Source organism: Aulonocara stuartgranti, assembly GCF_965226115.1.
Source record: "Aulonocara stuartgranti genome assembly, chromosome: 3".
Classification (NCBI taxonomy): Eukaryota; Metazoa; Chordata; class Actinopteri; order Cichliformes; family Cichlidae; genus Aulonocara; species Aulonocara stuartgranti.
In genome coordinates this window covers 12,726,838-12,746,295 of record NC_138941.1, presented here as the reverse complement: position 1 = coordinate 12,746,295, position 19,458 = coordinate 12,726,838, and the positions used below count along the sequence as shown (strand labels likewise).

The 19,458-nt window shown below is 43.9% G+C and overlaps 1 protein-coding gene and 1 pseudogene across 3 annotated transcripts in view; one reads left to right on the top strand and one right to left on the bottom strand.

Annotated features, from left to right (window-relative positions):
- Window positions 1-596: 596 nt before the first annotated feature.
- Window positions 597-19,458, top strand: part of LOC309702313 (uncharacterized protein) — a 123,253-nt gene continuing 104,391 nt past the window's right edge. The window contains exon 1 of one of the 2 annotated variants that reach the window (XM_082526951.1): window positions 597-875. The gene's annotated coding sequence lies outside the window, so the exon portion shown is untranslated. Of the gene's footprint in view, window positions 876-2,540; window positions 3,333-19,458 lie in introns of those variants that run through there. The other variant, XM_082526954.1, reaches the window with a different exon arrangement.
- On the bottom strand, window positions 5,110-18,399 carry LOC309702229 (kinesin-like protein KIF1C; annotated as a pseudogene). Its single transcript, XR_014280734.1, has 16 exons — window positions 18,326-18,399; window positions 18,047-18,195; window positions 17,132-17,248; window positions 16,872-16,999; window positions 16,423-16,502; window positions 15,773-15,848; window positions 14,658-14,737; window positions 14,015-14,109; window positions 11,622-11,802; window positions 11,406-11,478; window positions 11,233-11,333; window positions 10,904-11,065; window positions 9,523-9,812; window positions 9,363-9,452; window positions 9,052-9,288; window positions 5,110-8,868 (listed from the first exon to the last, which is right to left on the bottom strand). The product of XR_014280734.1 is annotated as a kinesin-like protein KIF1C (transcript).

Genomic DNA, 19,458 nt, shown 5'->3' with positions numbered 1-19,458 from the left:
TCGGTTTTCTATCGCCCAATTGCTGGGAGTAAGGGCGCCCTCCGTTTGCGAGGTGCGCAAGGGCTGGGCGGCGGAGGATTCACTGGCTGGCTGAAGCGGCATCTAATAACCAACTCGCTAAATTAAAAAACTTAAAACAAACCAACAAACACGAAAACAACAGACATTATGATACGGACTTATAATTTGCACCGATGCAAGGGCGTAGATTTGGTTTTGGCATTGGTGGGGACGGATGATTCAACCACTGAACCCTGCCCTGTTTCTTTTTTTTCCCTTTTTGTCTTTGCTTCTTGATAAAAAAAAAAAAGGGGGGGGAGAAATATACTTGCTTACATAGCTGGACTGGCATACCGGGCATTTTCCCGGTATGCCCGATACCGGCCCGATGGGCCGCTCGTGATTTTTCGTTTTTATGGGCCGATGGGGTTTTATTTCTTTTATTTTTTCAACGGTAAATGTCATTTGGCATTTTGTACAAATGTAGGCTGATAATAAATACATGATATCATTTCATTCATTTCAAAGGTTTATTTGCATGACGCACAAACAGACACAATTGAAAGGTACAAATGTGCAAGAAACGAATTCAAACGTGTTGCAGATGTGTGTCACAGGTTGATCTGGCTGTAGGCTGTGGCACTTGGCCAGAGGTGGCGCTGGTTGACTCGACTCCATGTTAGTGCACAAAGTAAACAGCACGCTGTAGTTGTGAAGCAAAAACGCTGAAATCGGAGAAATAAACCGTGCGAGGGGAACGATAACGACGACTAGAGTCTCCCGATCGTTTACTCTTGCTGTCCTGTGAACAACATCGGCGTGGTGTTACTTGTTTGCTGTTTTCGCGATCGCGTCGCGCATGAGGATATCACCAGGTAAACTCGCCACATTTTTAAACATTTTGTTGTTCAACAGCATCAAGACTGACGGAGTGTGTTTGAGACAACCTCACAAGTGTCACAGGTGACACATTTGGCGTTTTTTTGCTGGTTTGTCGGTAGCAGCTCCTGAAACGCAAGTCTGCCACACATCTGTTCGACCAACGCCAGTTAATCTAAACGCCAGTAGATCTGGAACACCGGCTCAGATATTTGAAGTTCACACAGCTACATTCTCGCCTGAAAATATGTTAAACGTCTATTTTGCGACCCAGAAACAGTAATGAGAGTAATATTAAAACTAAGTAGCTGCAGTAGTAGCAGCTATTGTTTGAAACTGGAATTGGCTGCGCCAATCTGAGATATGGGTTTTCAATTTTGTTGTCCGGGTGGAAAAACGGGGGAAATTGGGGAGAATGGTGGCTCCGGGAGATTTTCGGGAGCGGTGTTCCAGATCAACTGGCGTTTAGATCAACTGGCGTTGGTCGAACAGATGTGTGGCAGTCTTGCGTTTCAGGAGCTCCTACCGACAAACCAGCAAAAAACTCCAAATGTGTCATCTGTGACACTTGTGAGGTTGTCTCAAACACACTCCGTCAGTCTTGATGCTGTTGAACAACAAAATGTTTAAAATGTGGCGAGTTCACCTGGTGATATCCTCATGCGCGACGCGATCGCGAAAACAGCAAACAAGTAACACCACGCCGTTGTTGTTCACAGGACAGCAAGAGTAAACGATCGGGAGACTCTTGTCGTCGTTATCGTTCCACTCGCACGGTTTATGTCACCGAATTCAGCGTTTTTGCTCCACAACTAAAGCGAGCAGTTTGCTCTGTGCACTAACATGGAGTCGAGTCAACCAGCGCCACCTCTGGCCAAGTGCCACAGCCTACAGCCAGATCAACCTGTGACACACATCTGCAGCACGTTTGAATTCGTGTCATGCACATTTGTACCTTTCAATTGTGTGTTTGTGCGTCATGCAAATAAACCTTTGAAATGAATGAAATGATATCATGTATTTATTATCAGCCTACATTTGTACAAAATGCCAAATGACATACACATAAGAATCACCATCCTGATATCAATACTTTTGCCCATACGAAAAATGTCGTGAACACACTAATATTTCACCAGTGTTGTAACATCACATGTCGTTAGCGTAGTCTGTCTGTGTCTGCCCTCTGCAAACAAACATGTTAGAGTTGGTTGTGATATACAGTCTGCACAAGTGTGGTCAATCTAATAAACATTTATAAGGAGATGGCAGTTACTGTGAATGTACAGCAGTTACACAGTGATTAGTAATAAACAGTCAGACAATGACCCTGACAATCTCATTCAATCTTGCAGATTGAATGCACCTTCTGTGGAAAGTGGTACCACACGGTGTGTGTGGACTTCCCCTGTGCAGAAGGCGACTACAAATGTTGTGGGTGCTAAATAAACAGAAACAAATGATCCCTGTTGTCTTTGCTTACTGATTGTTGTCAGTGTTGACAATCCACATTGCTGGCATTGCATCTTTCAACATGTTTGTGGGTAGATTTAGATGCACCACGTGTGAGTGCAGCCACTCAGCTTTTACTCAATGTGATCATAGCAGCAGGTGCAGATGTGTGTCACAAGTTAATCTAGTGGTAGGCTGTGGTACTTGGCCACAGGTGGCAGCAGTGGACTGACCTGCATTGGGGACTGGTCCAGCTGCTATGTGGTAGTCAGTAGATGGGCTCCACATTGGGGATTATATGCAAGTTTTGGGGACTGTTTATTGCTGATCACTGTGTGACTGCTGTACATTCAGCGTAGCTGCCATCCCCTTACGGATCGTTATGGGATTGACCACACTTATGCAGACTGTATATCACATCCAACTCTGAAATGTGCGTTTGCAGAGGGGAGACACAGGCAGACTATGCTGGCGACATGTGAGTTACAACACTGGTGAAATATTGGTGTGTCATATATTTGTTCACGACATTTTTCTTATGGGCAAAAGTATTGATATCAGGATGGTGATTCTTATGACTATGTGTATGTCATTTGGCATTTTGTACAAATGTAGGCTGATAATAAATACATGATATCATTTCATTCATTTCAAAGGTTTATTTGCATGACGCACAAACACACAATTGAAAGGTACAAATGTGCATGACACGAATTCAAACGTGCTGCAGATGTGTGTCACCAGTTGATCTGGCTGTAGGCTGTGGCACTTGGCCAGAGGTGGCGCTGGTTGACTCGACTCCATGTTAGTGCACAGAGCAAACTGCTCGCTTTAGTTGTGGAGCAAAAACGCTGAATTCGGTGACATAAACCGTGCGAGTGGAACGATAACGACGACAAGAGTCTCCCGATCGTTTACTCTTGCTGTCCTGTGAACAACAACGGCGTGGTGTTACTTGTTTGCTGTTTTCGCGATCGCGTCGCGCATGAGGATATCACCAGGTGAACTCGCCACATTTTAAACATTTTGTTGTTCAACAGCATCAAGACTGACGGAGTGTGTTTGAGACAACCTCACAAGTGTCACAGATGACACATTTGGCGTTTTTTTGCTGGTTTGTCGGTAGGAGCTCCTGAAACGCAAGACTGCCACACATCTGTTCGACCAACGCCAGTTGATCTAAACGCCAGTTGATCTGGAACAGCGGCACTGAAATTCGGGATTCTCCTGGAAAAATCGGGAGGGTTGGCATGTACGGCCTAGCATAGCCTGTAACGTTATTATGACGGACACATTTTATGAGTGAACTTGGCTTTAAGTGAGTTACAGGTTTCTTTGAAAAATACTTTGTTATATCCAGGTTCTTCCTTTGTGCTGCCATCCTCCTCTCCTCACAGCGCAGGCTTGCCGCTGCTACAACTAAACAGAGCTCCCTGATAGGCACAGCCAATCACATTGGCCATATTTGTCACATGACGTAGGACTTCAGTAGAGAACGTAATTTAACTCTTTCTGCACCGCTGGGCGAATGAGACGTTGACAGATAGATTTTTTTCTTTCTATCGGTTTTGTTTTTCTTTACTCGAAGAGATCAAATTATTGGTGGGGACATGTGCCTTCCGTCCATGCCAAATCTACGCCCTTGGCCAGCAGTTTATCTCAGCTAACGAGAGGAGAAGGCATGTGTTTGGCTCCTTCACATAGTGGACATTGAGTTGTTGTGTGGGGCACCAGTAGTCCATGTCTGTTGCTGTAACAGTAGTTCATGTTTAGAATAAAAAATCCCAGCTCACTGATTTGATCGGGGCTATAGTGCCTAAAATGTTGCATAGTTTTGCTGAGAGATCTTTTACTTTGTGGTGATCTTAGATGAGTAGTTTTATGGAAAAAAACCAGCAGGTCATTCAGTGTTCCCTTAGTGCTAATGTATCAGAGATGTTGGTGTACTATAACTGAAGTAATGTTGTTAAGTCCTTAAAGTCATATTCTTTTATTCTCATGACTGTATTTGAAGCGGTTTTTATTTTTGTATGATACCTGATTTATATGGAATATGGCTGAAGTAAACTAAAGCCTAAAATACTTCGTCATTTGTTTAATAGTAATTTAACATTATATAATTCACATATAAAACTATGAATTGTAATTTTAAATGGTTTAAAAGCATGTAGAATAACATATGTAAGCAAGTATATTTCTCCCTTTTTTTTTTTTATCAAGAAGCAAAGACAAAAAGGGGAAAAAAAGAAACAGGGCAGGGTTCAGTGGTTGAATCATCCGTCCCCACCAATGCCAAAACCAAATCTACGCCCTTGCGCACACACACACACACAAAATGCATAAATGAACAGCTCTTTTTGCTTGTGATCTTTGCAACGAAAAATACTTTCTGTTTTGTCCTTTCTATTCTATCTCAGTTATCATTATTCTATTCTTCTATTCTAGGACTCATTTAAAGCAACTCTTATATGGGGAAACTTGTTTGCACCCTGGAAAAACACATTGTTTTTAAATTAGACTTCTGGGTTATTACTTCACAATTTTCCGTTACTACCACAAACTAATACGAAAAGTTATTTTCTCAAACAGGCAGTGGATCTGGACCAGTAAACAGCAGGCTCATTTTAGTCATGGAAATCATTTAACAACCAGGAGATGCCCCCTGCTGGCCACTAGAAATTATGCAGTTTTAAGACAATGTTTGAGTGCCCTGACACCTCTCAGCTTCCATAGCCATCCTTTGTGGATGAAGACCCAATAAAAACACAAGAAGTGAGCCTTATTTTGAATCTTGGAGACAGTTTATTGCCATCATGTTGTCTGCAGGTAGAGCCTGAGATTGGTTCCTGATACAAACAAAACAACAACAAAAGACAACCCAACACATACAGAGAGAAAAAACAACAATAACAAAAAAGCAACTGAGGGGGTCTGGGCCAACAGGAAGAGGGCTACACTATGATGTCATCATATCCATATCCGTGTTTCGAGTTCTGAAGCGACACTGCGCCGTAATGTCACAGATTCTGAGGTCATGATTAGAGCAGAGGTGCAGGGAATGGGCACAGCCTGTCAGTGAGGGGAGTTCTACAATGTTCTGGAATTCTGCCGAGTCATGGCTGCCATGGCAACACCCCACCCCCTCTAAGTCCCTCCCCCATTCCACCTCAAAAAACAACAAAACTAACCAAAGAAAAAGAATAATGACTAAGATCAGCTTTATGAAGTAAAACAAACTTTACTGTTTGATTCTAAATTAACCCACAAACACACACAAACAGACGCTCAACACATACACACACACACACACTAACTCAACGGTTTGTGTGAGGGCAAAGAAACTCCCTTTAGCAGCATCCACAATAACCAAATATTAATGACACGTATAACTTTAGGATAATTATATTAATAAGTGAAGATGACTGATGACATCATAAACCAAAGGTCAAACATGGAGGTTGGTTAAAATACGCAGTACATGATGTGATACACAAAGGAAAAACAAACAGCCAATCAGAGGCCCAAGCTGGAAATGAAAAAAACAAATCTAAAAAATAAAAATAACATATTTTCCCATCAGGCCCGGCAGTGGCAGCAGGATTAGCGATTGTCCTGTGATTGACCAATTCCAGAGATTCTGCTGACATCATGCTTCTCAGGCCAATTGCAATCACTTCTTTTGTTTTCATCACAATTATTGTCATCGTCATGGCGCTGACTCCCTCCTGCAGCGGGAAGGAGCACTGCCATTGGTTGGATCTAACCTTTTTATGAAAAAGCCTTAAAAGTCACAGAGCTCATAGTTGCTCCACTTGTTAACTCCCACAATCCTCTGCTTTGAGTGGGTGGAGTGTGCGCAGTATCGCCAACTCTCCCAGCTCCTCCTGGCAGTAAACTTGTCTTCATTAATTCAGTGCGAATAAAACGCACATAGGGTGCTGCGTTCGCTGGGACGCAGGAAGCTGGAAATTTGTTTCCTGTCTTACACATGTGAAGTGAACACAACACCAGCAAAAGTATGTGTGTGCAAATGTCATGTTTGAAAAACGAGAAGAAATTAAAAGCAACCTGAAACAGGTGGAGGCCACAATTTCCAGGATCCTGACGTGGCAGGAAGGCAGCAGTGAATTTTCCCATCCTTTTTGAATTGGACATAAAGTAAAAAGTGTCGCGTCCTTACAGCACGAATCTTGTATCACACCCGACATGCTGTAGTGTCTGTTACTTCTTCAAAAAAAAAAAAAAAAAGCTTACTGTATATCAGCTTCTTCTTCTCTTCCTCAAAACCTTCTGCTTCTCAATACATCTCCCAGAATTCCTTCCTTATCCAGCCCTACATAAACTAATCCATCCCTTCAGGATTCTGTCTCAAAGCTCCCACATTTCCCACCTTGGGGCATCATCATGTGTTACGCATCACTTGCATTTCCCACGATTGCCAGAGACGGTGAACTTACCGTCAGCACGTTTCATGTGTTTAAAATCAGATTTAACACTTCAAATATACACACACAGCTCTTAAAAACAAACATCTGACAGATAAGACAAGCGCACCACCTACTCCTCTTCCTCTCTGCACCTCCTCTTCCTCAGGGGGGCATCTGCACTCGCCTTTCTCGCCTGCTTCTCCATTTTTGGAACTCTGCGTGTTTTAGCGTTTTTACAAAAGCCACATTGGCACTTATTGTTCCTGCACTGATGCTTTTACCCTGACTAGGAGGCGCCACACAGCCGCTTTCTTTGGTTTGTAGCACTCAGCGATGCTGCATTCAAATCACATGGGAGAAGATGTAAATACAAGTTTCAAGCTTCAATCAAAAACAGATCACAGGTGGTAAATATGACAGGAAAAAAAGGCAACATTATCAGTGTGTTTTTCAAAGAATTAAATATTGAGAAAATGTACTCACATGTAATATATATGTTTCTGCATATTTTTTTCTCAAATTTAAATCAATATTTAAGTTGTTGAACTGTATACTTTTTTTTGGTTTGCAGCAGATGCTAAATACAAGCACAGTGGGCTCTATTGTATTTATGATTAAATAAACGAGTAAAAATAAACTTCATTTTAATATTAATCACCATTTGGGAACTGCTCCAGATTAAACTCTTAATCATCAGTTTGAGGGTTGAAGTGAGTTAAACAAGCTGTACAATCTGTAATTCCCATGGAACTTGAATGCAGCGTAGGCTAGGCTAAGCTCACAATTTCACCTACTCTTCACTTGCTAACACTAAAAAAAAAAACAAAACTCTTCTAACCCAGAAACACCACCCTACTAACAAACATACTTGATCTTTAAAAAGAAAATTAGCTTCACCAGCAGACACGTTGGCTTTAAGGCACCTTGTTAACACGATGATCGACACCCGAACACCAGCCATCGGTGAAATTTAAAAAATAAAAAAAGGCTAAATTACTACATGATCAAAGTCTGACAGAACAACATAACAGATAAAATAAAATAAAACAAATTCAAAATCACTTTTTGCACGTCAGTGTCGCTAACAGCTCACCTTTGCTAATTCAAGCTTCACACACACACACACAAGCACAAACACACGCAGCAGGACAGAGGATACAGGGTGTGTAAAAGTGCTCAATTGCACACACGCGCGCACACTCTCAGCCGATTCTCTACAGCATCAGGATCGCCCTGTGTCCCGCAGCCAATCAGGAGTCTCCGTATTCAGGAGGTCAGAGGTCAGATCGGCGTCTCCTTGTTGTTGTTTTTGAGGTCCGGTGCGCTGAACTGCCGCCTCATCCTGGGCGGAGTGTTGAAGCTCCACGCCCCCGGCGGTGGCATAATGCCAAGTAGCATGTCAGCAGGAAGGGGTGGAGCCCCTGAGCGCGGCAGGCTGTGGTAATGGGGGTGAGGGTGAGGTCCAGGCTGGAATGGTGCATTGTGGGGGTTGTAGTAGGGATGGTGGTGGTGGAACTGATGGTGCTGGCGTTGATTATAATGGAAGCCTCCATCTCTGTCTCTGTCCCTGTCTCTGCTTCCTCCTCTGCCTCCTCCTCCTCTCTCCCCACCTGGCCCAGGTCAAAACCCCCTCCTCTGTCTTGGTCACCCCTGGTGGCCACCATTGCCACCACTGCTGAAGTGCTGGTCATTGTCATAGCTCCCGTTCCCCTGTGGCGAGCTGTCCAGGGAGTTGCGGCGGTAACGACGCTGCTGGTTTTGGTTGTTGCCCTGGTTGTTGTAGTGATAGCCACCCTGGTTGCCCTGGTTACGCTGCTGCCAGGCGCGATGAGGACTTGGGGTGCGCATGCGAGGGGGCTGAGCTGGGAAGGGGAGGGGCAAGAGACCAGGCAGTTGACCTTGTGGGGGAGGTGGAGGTGAGGGAGAACCTTTAGCTTCTCCTCCTCCATTCTCCTTCTGCTCAACACCATCACCTCCTCCTCCCTCCCCCAGACCGAGAGCTTGCAGAGCGGCACTGGCGGGTCCCCATGACAGCCGATGGGCAGGGTTACTCTTAAAGGGAAACTTGAGCTTGCATTCCTGCGGAGGGATGAAGCGTTCTGACCTGGAGCTGGGGGAGGAGTAAAGTTAGGGACAGAGCACAGACTGTAAATTAAAGATGGTCACAGCATAAGCAACCGACTCGACTAAGTACAGATAAACAATCATTTGAAGGGTTTATTGATGACGATCGTTTGCAGTGACTTCTATTGGAACCCTCGCCATCACGGTATGGCCACACCCCCGAGCTCACCTTGGCTTTGGTTCTGTCCTCGCAGCTTCTTGGTGATGTTCTGCTGCTGCAGGTTCAGGAGGCGCTGCTGCTCCTTTTTCATCCAGCGGAGGCGTCCTCTCCTGAACGCCGGGTCCTCCTCCATCAGCCGCTGAACTCTGACCTCTGGGTGGCTAGGGCATTCATCATCCCCGTCCCTATCTCCATATCTCTCTCTCTCTGAGGGGACTCGCCTCCCTCGCCGTTCAAGTCGTCATCCTGGAAACAAGTCAAACAACGGTTAACTCTGGTGGTGATGGGTTGAAGGGGCGGGACAGGAGGTGCGAACATACCTGAAGAGGTATGACGCTCTCCATCTTGATCATTCTGTCTCTCAGAGCTTTGATCTCCTCGTCCTTCATGTTGTTCTGCAGCTTCACCTCCTGCAGGAGTCGCACACATTTGGCTCTGCTCCTCTCAGGTCGTGAAGAAAACAAGATTAGCATAACTCACCTCCAAAATATCTGTCAGCTTATCGATGTGAGCCTTCAAGTCGTACACGCCTGCCTTTTCTCCACCTTCCCCTGTCTCTCCTCCTCCACTACCACCACTTCCTCCTCCTCCTCCCCCCTCTTCAGCGGGAGGGCTCCTCTCCGATGCCCACAGTGTCGCAGACGTCCTGGGCCACAGCCCTCCCTCTCGTTGGTGTCCTTCTTGGCGTACATGCGGCACAGCTCCTTCATCTTGACAACGGAGAGCGCCTCGATCTCCTGACGGGAGTGACGGAAGTCTCCCAGAGCCACCTGAGGGGGGCGCCACATACAGAGGAACAGGTTTAAAAAAAGAAAAAAAAGCTCCTCCTCTAATGTCCTCTGGACTGTTTGTGCTGGTTAATTTTACTGTTCTCCAAATCTCTCCACAGACTGCTAAACAATCAGGAGTGGAGCAACCAAACTTGGCACGCAGGTACATATTAGGGTCCCGAGGTTCTTATCTACATCAGACACTATGACATAATCATGTGGCCTAGGAACCTCATATCGACTGGTTACAATAACCCATTTTTAGCATCTATGCACCTGTCCACTGTAAGGTTGCGTGACCACAACCTAGCAATGGACTTCAGTGGCATCTACACCGTAGAGCAGGGCCTGAGTGCACAGAACCCACAAAAATGGGCAAATCTGAACCCACTCAGGTTTATAATTTGCCTCTGTATGTTCTGGTGCGATATCTTAAGACGATCACATATTTTACCTCACACAGGCTGAACAGACCAATCAACACTGTGCCATGGGTACTAGCTCTACTACCAACCCTCCGAGAACTCTGTGCTCCAGTTTTAGTGAGTGGACTTATTTCTTTACACTTAATCGCAGGCACCAGTGTCAGTGTGACACTCCCGTACAGTCCACGGATGCATGTTTTTAACTCTTAAATGCTACAGTCCAGGCTTCAAAATCTGGAAAGGAAAAGGTAATGTGGCTTTACTATGACTACCTTTTTTAAAGAGTTTATGGTTACACAGCAAGGTCTGTAACAATCTAGTGATCCTGGTTTTATTGGAAAATGCATCATGTATGATTTTCACAATTTACCACTTATTTGTTGCGTTTGACTGGAGCTATGGAGTCTAACTAACAGAGTCTGTCTGACTTAGTCATGGACCAAATTGGTCCAACACTACAGACCAGTGTCAAGTGTCCACCTGGAGCCATCTCCAGGAGGGTTTGGGTTTTGAAAGGTCCAGTGTATTTTTCAAGGTAAAGTTTTAACCCTTTGCCCCTGAATGTAGAGATATAAGAGTATTTATGAGAATAACTTCTAAAATGTTTATCTGTCCCTCTGAAACCAGTCAGAGAACACTCTGATATCACGTGTGTGTTTGTGAGACCTCGTAGCAGATCTCTTTGACGGCCTGCATGCGGAGGTCCTCCATGGTCACCCGTTTGGGGTCTTTGCTGATCCTCCCCCTCTGAGGGATCTGATACACTCGCAGAGGCTCCCTCCTCTTCCCGCTGCTGGGCAGACCACAGCGTTTCACTATGGACTGCACCTGGACACAGACATACAGGTGAGACAGGTCAGCTCACAGGTACATTAATCTGCTCCAATGACTGTCCCTGTCAGCAGAAAAGCTTGCTTCACGATCCTATCAGGTCTCTATGGGATGTCACAGCTACATGAGGAGCTATGAACGAGGAGATTATGAGGAGCTGATACCTTGTTGGCTGGCAGCTTCTCTCTCAGGGAGGAGATGAGCCTCCAGCTCTCCTCACAGGATCGTTTGTCCGAGTCGTCCCCGCTGTCGCTGTCTGCGTAGGCTACTGCACACACAGAGAAGGTAAAACACCTGAAGCAGTCACCACACGAGCTCACCTGAAGGAGAAACTCACCAGTCTGTGCTGCTCCAGCAGCAGGTCAGCCTCCTCCTTCTCTTTACGGTACTGAGTCTCCACGTCCTGCAGTCTGCAGCACACACACGCACACACCAACCAACCAATCAGACGATCAATAATCAGGAAACAGCTCTGATATCTGACGTGGTTTACAGTGTGTCTACAGATGCTATCTGAAAACCACACTTCAGGGTCTAGTAAAGGTGCATCTACCTCTTCTCCATCTCCAGCTTGATGTCGATGCCTTGTTTCTCCAGCAGCTCTTTCTGCGCGTAGTTCCAGTCCTCCGGCTCCCCCTGCTGCTCCATCGTGGCGCTGCGCTCCCTGTCCAGCCTCGCCTGCTCCGGGTGGTTGAACCGAAACACGTGGTTCTTCCCCATCACAATGCGGTTACCTAGAGACGGAAACAGACAGGAAACGGAGTCTGAGGTCTCCTGCAGGTTTTGGGTGGTGTGTTTACTCCATCGATCAAACCTGCTTTGTTTTTCATGTTCGTGTGTAATAAGCTGTAAACTAAGAGTGCTCCAGAGTGACCACCACTGCAGAGGGAGACACAGACAGTCCAAGCAAAGCAAGAAAAACTCATCAGGAGAACTGAAACACAGCTCTGTGAAACACAAGGAGACCGGCTCTGTCTGATATGACACATGAGCATGAAACAGTCTGATGGGAGGACTCGCAGCAGTGACGGAGGCTTTATCATGGACCTTAATATCTGGGCTTGTATCCTGTAACATTACTAGAAAGGTTGATCCACAATCCAGAGACAGAGACCTGGATCTGAAAGGGGTATGTCCACAACTACAGAGGCCTCTCGGTCTCACATACAGACATGCACTGAAACCAGGGATCGTGCTACAGCGCACAGGGTAACAGCAGCAGACACACACACAGATATACAGACAGAGGGTGAGGAAGGGGTGTCTGGGACAGGAGGAGGGAGGCGGGGAAGGCACAGGAAACATGGGTGTGAACATGAGGATGATGTCACCATGACGAGTAGCAATGACTAATACCTGACAGATTTCCTGGCAGCTTTCACAGAAAGAGAAGAAGAAAGAGTCACTCACTGAGCGCGGGCGCACACACACACACACGCACACACACACACGCACACACACACACGCACGCACACACACGCACGCACACACACACACACACACACACACACACACACACACACACACCTGTTTATAACTTTTAATGAAAACAGGAAGAGAGCTGCAGCTTCAGACTCTACACACAGTCCGAGAACAAAGAACTACAGCCTGGACACAGACCAGACCTCTAAGGTGAGACGCTCATGGAAAAAAACAAAAAAAACAAAACAGGAATTTTCCCCCCATAATCTAGTGTACATTTATGCAAATTAGCACAGGTTTCATGACATATGTATATATAATACCACATTTGTATATTTAAAATGAAATTGCAATAGCAATCAAAACAATATTTTTAGTGTTAGTAACTAATTGAATCTATATATACATATATAAGTGCTCAAACTTTTCTTATCAGCATGTTCTGGCTGCAAAGTTTCGAATCCACACATCATGCGGAGCCATCATGTGGTACATAAAAGCACTGCAGGACCTTCTTTGTCCTTCTGGTCTCAAACTCTTCAGAAACCTTCTCAGAGAGGCTCGAGTGTGCTTTCAATATTTAAAGATGATTATAAGCCAGTGGAATCAGGAGGTGTAATGTGACAGAAGTCAAGAGCACATTTGTCTGCCACTGTGACTCATTCCAGACTTACACATGTTAATGATCAACTCAGCTGCCTGCAGGTCTGACTTTAACCCCGGCTGCTGCTGAAACATGTCAGAAACGTTACTTTGAGGAGTGATGCAAATCAAATCTGATTAAAAATGCATTTCCAGATCCATGTTTTTATTTCTGTTAGTCTCACACTGCCACAGCAGCTCAGCATGACTCCCAGTTTAAAATCATTTTTATTTATGTCACACTGGCCCCTCTGTCTGAAACAAGCTGCTGTAGCTCCTTTCTTTGACGGCAGACTCCCCCAAACAGACCGCAGGTGTGCTCACAGGTATACTATTGATATGACCTCTTTATGACATCATATAGATCCTATAATAGAAACAAAAAGTGTGCGCTGTGCTTTGTGTGTAGGGCAGACTGCTCACAAGGATTACTGACAGCTATGCTCACTACATCATTAGAAACTCACACCACGTTTAATAAAAAGAAAAACTTCCAGCACTGGAACAGGAGATCTATGGCAGCAGATTGTAGAAGAGGCCAACTATGATGCAGCAGGTGGTAACGATGATAAGTAAGTAATTTGTACAAATGTAGTTTGTATTTTTATTCTTTTATAACTTCAGATGTTAAACAGCTTCAGGTAACGTGTAGAACATGTTTCTCTGGTGTGTATAAAGTACTGAAGGACCCATGGTTCATAATGAGGTTATTGCACAGTGAACTACAGGAGCTGATCAAACCACAGGACTGAGGCTGCTTAAACTCCGCACAATGAAGCTGTGTGACCACAAAACAGCAGTGCAGCAGAGCAGAGACAGCCAATCAGGCATCAGAGTGTCAGACATGTGAGCAAAGGTTTATGCAAGGAGTAAAAATCTCACCTTCTCCCTGCTCGTTGGTCTCACTGACAAAAACGCAGTGAATCTCCTTTATGAACTGACCCGACAGTTTAATGTCCACGTCCTGCTGCCCGACCCTGGCGCGCACACACACACACACACACACACACACACACAGACAGATGAAAAAACTAATGTAAACACCTGCCAAGCTAGTTATACAACTCCACCAGGAATAAAGATGAAGGTGCAACTTCTCCTGCAATAAAACTAACGGAGGAGCTTCTGATGTCCAAGATCATAAAGTAGTTGTTAGATAACAGCGAGTGTCGTGTCTGATAAGATACGTAATGAAACTCATTGTTCTCCACGATGACTCTGTGGATCATTATCGGTGTGGTAACCTCTGCACGAGCAGATTTCTGCATGCACTACATGTAAACAGTGTCATTACTTTTTCTACTAATGAAGTAAAGCAGCTAAACTAGTGATGGACTTGTGTCTGTGTGTAATTTGTTGCTTTCACATGGAGATGAGCTGAGGCGTCTCTGACGTTTGGTCTCTGCACAGGATGGCTAAAACGTTTCACACTTTAGACTCAATTTATCAGATTTTCTGAGCAAAGACCAACAAAATGATCAAATAACTGATGAACTAAATGACCGATGATGAAATCACTGCTGACCTGGTCACTCCCTCCTTGATGTAATAGAGGAGGCACTCGGACATCAGAGGGTCTTCATTCAGGTTGACCAGGTAAGGCGTCTGTAACACACACAGACATGACATTAACTTTAGTTTTACATGATGGGGTCATCTTTTTCCCCCTTTAAAAGTGAGGCGGATCCACACAGTGAGAGTGGAAGATAGAAAACACTAAACACGATTGGATGCTGTTAACTTTTAACTAGTACTAAACATGTGACTGGAGCCAGGACTGCATTCAGTCAGATCCTTTTATAAGCACTTTTATAAACAGCATCATTTACCAAAGTGAACAACACACCATGAATGAAGACAACACTACTAAAGTGAATGTTGACACTGAGTCGAAGTTCACCTGAAGTCATTAAAGGTTGTCAGATGTCGTCTTTATGAGGGAAAGAGTTAAAGATGTTCGGTGAGGTGGTGGTACGGAGAGAAAAGCTGCTGCACGATTTATCGTCTCTGAGTTTTAATCTGGATTTCAAACATCTGCTCAGCAGACTGCAGCGATTTTACTGCAAAGACCAGAGAGACTTAAAATCAAACAGTGACATCATCACTTCTAAAGCTGAGTGCGCGTCGACACAGGTGCTTATGAGCAGCAGACACTCGGCTCTGACTGGACGAACACTCCCAGGCATGAAGTAAATTACATCTGGCTCTGTATTTAGATTATGTAATCATCTTATATTTTATATATTTGTAATTTATATTTTATTGTGATTTTACTGGAAAGCACTTTGGTGTACTTCGGTCTTAAAAATGTGCTATATGATTGATTGATTGTAAAATCAATTTATCGGCTGTTCTAACAAAACACACCAACTCAAAGAGTAGCTTTAACCTGACATAAAGGTGAATCCAAAAATTAAATACACTGTTTTAAAATACCAGCAGGAGTTACAGCTCCTAACAAATACCTGCATATCGTGTGTCAGCAGCCAGGGATCACACAATCCTAAAGTTAAAGTATTACTAAACCAGTCCCACAGACTGTCAGAGCTTACATAATAACATTTTCTGCAAAGATGTCTGCAGACACAGAACAGACTGACAACAGTATATATAGAGAGAAAGGGTTAAATATACACTCACTCCTTTAGGAGAGAAGACGCCCAGCGTTCCTCCATCTTCCTTTATGGACACGCCCATCTCTGCCAGCAGGGGCTCTCTGAGGGAGCGAGCGAGAGACAGAGACATCAATCATCATCCATTTTTTTTCTCCCTCTGTGTTCGTGTTTCCAAATGTTTTCATCTGTGAGTTAGTGAACAAACACACTCAGCTTTTCCACCTGTGCTGTAAACACTACAGTTCCCATGAGCCTCGTCTGCCACAGTGGATAAAGGGTCGTTAAACCTTTTTTTGCCTTCATGAACAGTGGGAAATGCCAAAAGATGTGTCACTCTGCTGACACAAAACCTCGCATGGTAGCTGTTGCCGGGTCACAGACATGAGTTGTTGTTTTTTATCAGTGTCAGTGCAGAAGCGCCAAGATTTCAAGCTAATACAGAGGACGATCCAGCAGCTTGAAAAGATGAGACTTTTTCCACTTCTACACCTGCCCTGAGGTTTTGTCTGAGTGGCTCAGGAGAAAAAGAGCTGCCCTCAGCAGCGGTATAAATGCTGATGTTCATGATATCGTCGTTACGTTTAAGAAAGTAACAGGTGACACCAAAACATGTTCACTATATTAACTATGGACAGAGGCAAACATGTAAAAAGCTCAGATTCAAATAAAACTAACCTCTCCAAACGAATAGATTCTGTTTTTCTCAGTTTCTCCTCCCACGTCTCGTTCAGCTCAGCGATGATTTTCTCTGTTTCCTACATGCAAAAACACACACATGTATTGTAAACATATACCAATAAAACTTCTTCATTCTCATTCAAAGAAGGTGAAATAGTGCTCAGCAACTCCTGTTTGCAGTGTAATCACAGATGTACAGAAAACTTTTGCTGAATTTCTCTTAAACTGAGAAAAACTAAAAATATGAGGATTCCCAGACACGTTCTGAAGTTTTAAGTCTGTTTTTTCTCATTCTTTTCAATCGATTTCCAGAAAACTATCAAAGAAGTAATAGATTTCTCTGACAGTGGAAGTCACACTGGATCTAAGATTATATGTTTCTCAAATTTAGATATGATGGAATTATGACCCGGAAAAGTGCGAGGTGATAAAACGTCTCGCCCTACCATCAGTCTCTCAGCTGCTTCCTCTTTGCTGATGTTCTCTGTGGACTCTCCCTCCACCCTTTCCTCTCCATCCTCAATCAGCTGATCACGGTCAGCAGGCGTGTCACCTTCAGATGCCGGCTCAGCGCCTGCACAGGAAATAAAACATTTAATTATGAAAACATGATGAACCACTTCTGTATTTTTTAAATTTAAACTAGTAAAGACAAAGGCACAGTCTTTTTGGATTCCCAATAATCCACATAAACATATAGAGTGACCTGGAGGGGCGGAGCCATTCTCAGGCGTGATCCCATTGGATGTGAGAGCCAGCTGGAGAGGGGAGGGGGACGCACCTGCGACACCACCGGGGCCGTTGATGTTGTTGTTGTTGTTGACTTTAAGAGACACAGAAAGAGAGCAGAGAAGAAGAAGTGAAGAGGAGGAGATTTAATTTCTAACATGCTGGAATCTCAGCAATCCTGGTTATGTAACGACAGCTTGTAAATATCTTCTCACACACACACAGTTGCTGTTGTCTGTAAATAACCGTCTCTACAGCATACTGCACATAGACGTGCTGTTCATACCAGGTCCAAATGAAAGAACAACAGCATGTGATGTGTACAGTTTATTAGGCCGTAAACAGACTGCATTCCATGTTTATATGAAGCACAGTCTGAGTATCACATCCACAGCGTTTGCGTGTTTAGCAATGCATAAGGTTCACAATAGAAATGAACTCTGCTGTCTGAGAGGAGCTTCTCTGCTTCTCCAGCTTTTTATGAGCAGTGTTGATGCGCAGCACATTTCTAAGCTTTTTCTTATAAATAATCATGATGGATTCACAGCATCGCAGACACCAGATATTTAAATGCTTCAGAAAAGAATCAATGTGCATGTGACACTTAGGAACGGGACTTTTTCATACCAAGAAATCAAAACCACACAGCAGCAAGTTAATGATTAACCTCATGTTGTGGATGTATTTAGAGTATTTAGAAATACTTCAGTCAGAGCATCATCTCATTAATTGTTTTTTTCATGTTTGTTTTGACGTTAAACTTTATTGTAAGACCTGCAAGAACAGACGCACTGATCCTGTTTTTGAAGCTGAAAGAATCTGAAAGAGAATTTGAACCCGAACGTCAGACTGAACAAGCAGATAAGGTTCATTATTCTGTATGTGTGCATACCAGCATTGTCCAGCAGCTCCTGCAGGCCCTGAGAGAACAGCAGGTTTCTCAGTCGCTCCACTTCGGCCTTCAGCTCTCTGATCAGTTTGGCATTTGGATCTTCATTGATCACAGCGTTACAGCGAATCTGTTTGGCACGGTCAGCATATCTGGAACCAAACCGGACCGAATTAGATTATATTAATCTGACTATGCCAGCTTTGCAACATACCCGCTGCCTGAAAACACATTAACTGATCCATAAAAAGCCTCATAGACAGATTACACCAAGTAACTGACCTCAGAGTGCTCAGTGTTTCTTCGTAGTTGATGTCAGCAGGACTTAGCGCAGCAATCATTGCTGTGCGAGAGTTTCCTCCTGAAAGAAGCACACATCAAACCTTTAAGGTACTTAAACTTTGCCTGATATTAACTCTGCAACTCTATACATGTCTGTGGGGTTAAAGTGTACTATTGGTCCTGATAGGTTAAAGTGTACTATTGGTCCTGATAGGTTAAGGTGTAGTTTTAGTCCTGACAGGTTAAAGTGTACTATTGGTCCTGATAGGTTAAGGTGTAGTTTTAGTCCTGACAGGTTAATGTGTAGTTTTAGTTCTGACAGGTTAAAGTGTACTATTGGTCCTGATAGGTTAAAGTGTACTATTGGTCCTGATAGGTTAAGGTGTAGTTTTAGTCCTGACAGGTTAAAGTGTACTATTGGTCCTGATAGGTTAAAGTGTACTATTGGTCCTGATAGGTTAAGGTGTAGTTTTAGTCCTGACAGGTTAAAGTGTACTATTGGTCCTGATAGGTTAAGGTGTACTATTGGTCCTGATAGGTTAAAGTGTACTATTGGTCCTGATAGGTTAAGGTGTAGTTTTAGTTCTGACAGGTTAAAGTGTACTATTGGTCCTGATAGGTTAAAGTGTACTATTGGTCCTGATAGGTTAAAGTGTACTATTGGTCCTGATAGGTTAAGGTGTAGTTTTAGTCCTGACAGGTTAAAGTGTACTATTGGTCCTGATAGGTTAAGGTGTACTATTGGTCCTGATAGGTTAAAGTGTACTATTAGTCCTGACAGGTTAAGGTGTACTATTGGTCCTGATAGGTTAAGGTGTACTATTGGTCCTGATAGGTTAAGGTGTAGTTTTGGTCCTGACAGGTTAAAGTGTACTATTGGTCCTGATAGGTTAAAGTGTACTATTGGTCCTGATAGGTTAAGGTGTAGTTTTAGTCCTGACAGGTTAAAGTGTACTATTGGTCCTGATAGGTTAAGGTGTACTATTGGTCCTGATAGGTTAAAGTGTACTATTAGTCCTGACAGGTTAAAGTGTACTATTGGTCCTGATAGGTTAAAGTGTACTATTGGTCCTGATAGGTTAAGGTGTAGTTTTAGTCCTGACAGGTTAAAGTGTACTATTGGTCCTGACAGG